Genomic DNA, 7083 nt, shown 5'->3' with positions numbered 1-7083 from the left:
TCACAACAAATAGATATGAAAATATCCGTATCTTTTTTGTTGGTTAGATATTTCCTATACATCTCCTGTTCCTGGACAAGAAAAACATAGCAGTGTACAGCTGAAAGCAAAAACGGGCAACAAAGAGAACAATTATATTAAGAGGAGTAATTGTTCAGGTTACAATATTTATTCTCTTATAAAGGTAAAAACAATGTGAGCATATAAATAGTATGACAATTCCCATGGTAATAGTTTCAAAGTAACGTAGCCTATTTTGTAAAACATTTATTAAAAAAAAAATGTTTTCATAAAAGTTACTAAACGGAACAACATTACAAAATTCTTGAGAGAGATTAAAAAGACTATAGAAGAGGATAATGTTTTTTAAAAAAAGAAATTATTTTATAAGATTGAAATTTTACAAATCTGATTATAGAAATGAAAATGTCAATTCGATTTGGTTGGCTTTTAAAAACATTGTTATATCTTATAATTAATTTTTAAAATGATGTCAATATTTCCGATTTATATTTAAAGGAAACTGCAGTTATTTGAAATGACTCTATGCGCGGATTGTAGTAAGCGTTGACACACCCACACACACTCACAAACACACAGACGCACAAAAACACATACACTTGTACACAGACATGCAGGAAGTAAATAGACACCTTTAATTTTCAAAATTTCTGATCTAAGTGTCTTAATATGTTTTCATCAGTGTAGAATTTACAATGTAATTATTCTTTTTCATTCCAGGTGCCATTATATTAAACATTTGTGAAGAGTAACCATGTCACGTACAAAAAATTCAGCAGAACTCTCAGATTTTAAAAGCGGTCGTATTGTTGGGCAATCTGAGGCTGGTCTTAGCCAGCGAAAAATTGCCGAAAATCTTCAAATTCCTCTTGCTACTGTTAATAGAATTATAGTGCAATTAAAAAGCCAAGGAAAAGAATCAACAGATGCTCGTCCCACCCGACCTGGGCCCTCAGAAAGGAAGCTTCACTGTTTGAAGAGAATTGTGGAAAACGAACCCCGTTCCAAGGCTTCTGACATTGCAAAAGAGCTAGAAGTTAGTCCAAAAACGTGTGTTACATATCTGCATAAGCTTGGGTATTATGGACGAGCAGCTAGAAGAAAACCCCTCCTTAAACCAATTAATATCATGAAAAGAAAGAAATGGGCTAAGGAGATGTCAGAAAAATCCAGTTCATTTTGGGATAGAGTGATTTTCTCGGATGAATCCAGATTTGCATTATTTTCAGACAGTGAACGTGTTTGTGTCTGGAGGTTTCCCAATCAAGAATTTGATTTGAAATGACTCCAACCAACTGTGAAACATGGCGGTATCTCTGTAATGGTATGGGTAGCTGTAACCAGCAATGGTCGTTCTGAGCTGATCGAATGTGTTGGAGACATAAACTGAAACATATATCGAAATACTTAAGCAAGGACTACTTCTGATGTATTCACACGATAACATAACGAAAATTATTTTTTATTCATGGAAGATGGGGCTCCATGCCACACAGCCAAAAGGAATCAACAATGGCTGACTGAAAATGGAATCAAAAAGCTTCCTTGGCCGAGCCAATCTCCTGACATGAATCCAATTGAAAATCTTTGGTGTATACTAGACAGCTATACGAAAAACTCGACAGAAACCTAAATCTAAAGATAAACTGTTTCGATTGTTGCGTGAGAAATGGGCAGAAATTCCACAAGAAACAATCACGAAGCTCATCAGTTCAATGCCAAAAAGAGTTTCTGAATTAAAAATTGCAAAGGGAATGTCAGCTAAATACTGAAGTATGTAGACCTACCTATCGATTACATTTCAATTGTTCGTTTTGCATATTAAATAAAAAGATTTTGAAAACTAAAGTTGTCTATTTACTTCCTGCATGTCTATGTATACACTGACTTTATCATGGGATTATTATTATTATTATTATTATTATTATTATTATTATTATTATTATTATTATTATTATTATTATCTTCATCGCCTTTTTTCTTTTTATTATCGATGTTGTTGCTATTATTATTATTATTATTATTATTATTATTATTATTCAGTTTATTGGATGAGAAAAATATCTACATGTAACTTAGGGGCATTTTCACATAAATTTACGATGCAATGACATGCAACACATTTTGGAAATAGAAGAACAGCGGCTGAATAACTGATTGTCTTTGACGAAATAATAATTTGTATTAGATGCTATCTTTATTCTTCGGTAGTTTTTCTCCCTAAGTGCCTAGATCCTGTACTCATTTCCTCGAACATGGTCATTAGAAATCATATAAATGCGCGAAATTCTTCAAGTCACGGTTTCCTTCCAGCAAACTTATTTTCATGTGCTTTGCCATAATAGTTATACCGCAGCTTATTCTCACATATACAGAAAGAAAAAAAATGTATAAAACCATTCGGCTGTTTAGTGAAGAAATGCCCACAAGTCACATGACATTTTAAGAAGTCAGTCGTCAAGAGAATATTACGTAATATTAATGCCTAGATATTTTATCGCTTCCATTCATATTCATCTATGAGTCAGTTAAGTAGTACCAAGAGATTTTGTATCGATCCACCTTCAATCCATTCCATCATCAGTGGAACATTAAATCCCTCAAGTTGTAAATCACTCAACTTTTATTGGCATTTGTAAAGAAATACGACAAAACTTGGAACTTTTGTGTGTTTCTACAACAAACCATTCGAAAGAACCATTTGCGTACGAGCTTTCAAAATACAAATGTAGCGTCACTGCATTCTTTGTAAATGAATGTGTGCGTGTATAGATATTTACACGCACACATATGTAACTATATATAGGTATGTATATGTATGTCTGTATACACAAATATATACATATATATATATATGTATAAAGAGAAAGAGACATAGATAGAGAAGAGAGAGACGGACAGACAGGTCGATATAAAGGTATATATATATGGCCAAGTGTTTAGGGCAGCGAACTCGCTGTCGTAGGATCGCGGTTTCGATTCCCAGACCGAGCGTTGTGAGTGTTTATTGAGCGAAAACACCTAAAGGCTCCACGAGGCTCCGGCAGGGGGTGGTGATCCCTGCTGTACTCTTTCACCACTCTTTCTCCCACTCTTTCTTCTGTTGGCCTGCTCGCTTAGCCAGCGGGGTGGCGTCATTCGAAGGCTAAAACAATGCGAACGCATTGTGACCAGCGATGTGTAACTACATCTAATGGAATGGTCGGTCACGTGATCACGTGATATATATATATATATATATATAGAGAGAGAGAGAGAGAGAGAGAGAGATAGATAGATAGATAGATAGATAGATAAATAGATAGATAGATAGATAGATAGATAGATAGATAGATAGATAGATAGATAGATAGATAGATAGATAGATTAGATAAAGGCGGCGAGCTAGCAGAAACGTTAGCACGCCGGGCAAAATGCTTAGCTGTATTTCGTCTGCCACTACCTTCTGAGTTCAAATTCCGCCGAGGTCGACTTTGCCTTTCATCCTTTCGGGGTCGATTAAATAAGTACCAGTTACGCACTGAGGTTGATATAATCGACTTAATTCGTTTGTCTATCCTTGTTTGTCCTCTTTGTGTTTAGCCCCTTGTGGGTAGTAAAGAAATAGGTATTTCCGTCTGCCGTTACGTTCAGAGTTCAAATTCCGCCGAGGTTGACTTTGCCTTTCATCCTTTCGGGGCCGATAAATTAAGTACCAATCGCGCACTGGGGTCGATGTAATCGACTTAATCCATTTGTCTGTCCTTGTTTGTCCTCTCTATGTTTAGCCCCTTGTGGGCAATAAAGAAATTAAATTACACAGATATATGGATGTCTGTGTGTGCGTGTATGGTCTACTTCCCTTCATAAATAATCCAGCCTTCTGAGAAGAGTATTAACAATTATTGTTAACATAACCTTGTATGCTAATGATTATGGATATTAATTTATGAATATTAATGTAAATATATAATGTGAGTAAAGAAGACGTAAGTTTTGAAGTAGTTGAACATAAATGTTATCTTTCTCAATGATTTTAAATGAAGCGTTCTCATGTTTGACACCTTATCTTTTCAACTATACATAGTTTTTGTATGTGATGTATGTATATTTTGAGTTTGGCGAAGAAGGCGGCGGCAGCGGCGGTGGAACGGTGGCGGCGGTGGCGGTGGTGGTGTTTGTTAGATTTGATTAAGTATTTTCCCAGAATTCAAGCCAGTCATAACAACGTAGCAACGCAATCTTAATTGAGTCAAAACATTTCCACTGATCTGTTAATATACAAGTTGATGTGGCCATATAAGTAGCTGTATGTGTGGCTTTGCATGCACTCAAGTAAATTTGAGAGTGCTTGTATAGCTATAGATGTATGTGTGGATGTACTATAATGGGTACAAGGTCGGGTTGAAAAGTCCTTGGGCTGACTATTAAAGAATGACGCTAGAGCTGTGAAACCTTGCATGCATTACTTTCAACACTACTTATTAATAATTACATTGTTCCTTTCCTAGTAAACTGGCATCTAATTGTTAAATCGTAACTAGTAGTGACTTATCTTGAAAATTGACAAAATTTGTCATTGTAATGTTATCAGTTAGTGCAAAAAAAGATGGGGTTTAACCCCTAAGACATTCAAACAGACATAGTCACTACTTTAAGAGATGATGCTCTAGTGTTAGCAACTGTGCAAAAGTGGGCCGCTGAATTTAGGAGGGGAAGTCTTGAAGTTGACCCTAAGTCTAGACGTCCTGCAACTGCCACCAGCGAGAAAAACAGTAATCGTGGTTTCCTTGCCTGTCATTCATCACATAGTGATGAATGACAAGCGATTGACTATAAATCACATAGTCAATGTTATTGCCATACCCCATGAAAGAGTTGAGAATATTCTGCACAATGAACTGAGTATGACGAAAGTTTCTCGTAGGAGGGTGTTCCGTCTTCCGACACCAGATCAAGAGAACACCAGATTGATCACATCACGAGAAAATCTAACATTATATGAGGCAGATCCAGCTAGTTTCCTTCAACATTTCCTAACCCAAACTGAGTGTCGGCTTCATCAATTTGAGTCAGAGACAAAGAGATCATCTATGTAAGGGAAACACCCATCCTTCCATGCTCCAAAGAGGACCAAGTTCGTTTCCCTTGCAGGGAAGGTGATAACCTCAGTTTTGGGGGATTCAAAAGGCATTATGTTTATTGGCTATCTTCAAAAGGACCACACCATCGACGGACAGTACTATGCCAACGAAAGCAGTTACGAAAGGCTATCAGACCAAACGCCAAGCAAAACTGACGAGAGGTGTTTTGTTTCATCAAGGCAAACCTCCAGCACAGAAGTCCTAGGTTTCAATGGCTGCTGTGCGGGACTGTAGCTTTGAACTGGTTTATTATCCTCCCTGTTCTCTTGATTCCGCCCCATCTGACTATCATCTGTTCCTCAACATGAAAAAGCAGTTAGTTGGGAAACTGTATCGCAGCGATGATGCCATAACTGCTGTCGATGCCTTTTTACCAACAGCATGAAAGCCTCTTCATCAATGGGATCAAAGCACTACAATACAGATGGAAGACGTGTGTGGAGCGCAAGAGGGACTATGTTTCTAAATAACCCTCATTTGGTGAAATTTCATGTGCGCGTATACACATACATTTATACATATGCACATATATGCATGTAATCATGCATATATGTTGCATGTTTTTACTTATAGTAAAAAGTGAAATCTATTTGAATTGTCAAGTTTACTTTTAGATTTCTTTTAAATGGAACTATATTCCAGGATTTTCTTTCATTGCTTAAATCAAACGTTATGCAAACATAGTCCATATCTTTTTCCTCTCTTAGTCATATCTTTTTATTCTTTTATGGGAGGTGTACTGTCAAAGGAAAACGAAACCTTATGCAGTATGAGTATTAAAAAGGAAATTGCTATTCTTCGTGAAGCTGGCACAACATATTCCAAATTCTCTATCCTACTGACGAGGAAGTAAATCCTTATAAGTCTAATATAAAAAAGAATGTGATCTACTTTAAGGAAAGAAGTATCTAGCATGTTTAGGACTATTAACAGTACAGGTAAGAGAGTACCGAAATTCTTGATAAATCAGTCTTGCGGTAAATGTGAAACCAATTTTGAGCTGCAGAGAACAAGGCTGTTTCCAGAAGTACCATTACAAGACGGTGGAATGATCGTAATTTTTGCTTCTATAGATGGACTAGGATATTCCTGTTAACCAACAAAATCATTAAGGACATATAGATATTGGAACAGTGATTCATATTGCTTTCGAAAAGTCATCTCGGGTGAATCAATGCTTTTGCTTCAAGGGATCTTTTAAATCATAGAACTTACTCTATCGGTGTCTGTTGCCGACCGCTAAGTTACGGTACGTAAACACACCAACACCGGTTGTCAAGCAGTGGTGGACGACAAAAAGTGACACAAAGTCTCACACGCACACACACACATTCACACAGAAACACACGCACGCATACACACACATAAATATATTGTTGTTGTTGGCATCCTATTTGTCTCGGGAGACAATGGAGTTTCGCATAAAATAGTCCAGTCCGGCTTTTACATTTCATGTCCTGATACATTTCCTGTTGTGGCTGTGTAGTCCTATCCTGGACAAACACTCCCTCTGGCAGGCACCGCAAATGTAGCGAAGACTGTTCCTGGCTGGTTGTAATGTCATAGTTTCTTGTTGACGTCTTTTCTTGTCTTTCCATTTCTCCTCTCTCCCTCTGTCACTCCTTTGTGTTCCCTCTTTTACGGTACGTCGCCAATCTCCACGGTTGCTGGCAATTGCTTCCCAACTGCTAATATTGATGTTGCAGGCCTTCATGTCCCTTTTGCAAACATCCTTGTAACGTAAGAACGGTCTACTCACAGACCTAGTACCCCTAGCAAGCTCTCCGTAGAGTATGTCCTTGGGGATTCTGCCATCTTTCATACGGCTAACATGCCCAAGCTATCTCATACATCTTTGTGTGAGGAGTGCAAACATGCTTGGTATTCCTGCTTGCTTGAGGACATCTTTGTTGGGGATATGATTCTGCCATTTGATGCG

Source organism: Octopus sinensis, linkage group LG4 (genome assembly GCF_006345805.1).
Source record: "Octopus sinensis linkage group LG4, ASM634580v1, whole genome shotgun sequence".
Classification (NCBI taxonomy): Eukaryota; Metazoa; Mollusca; class Cephalopoda; order Octopoda; family Octopodidae; genus Octopus; species Octopus sinensis.
The sequence above is the reverse complement of the archived record's forward strand: the minus strand, read 5'-3'. Positions refer to the sequence as shown.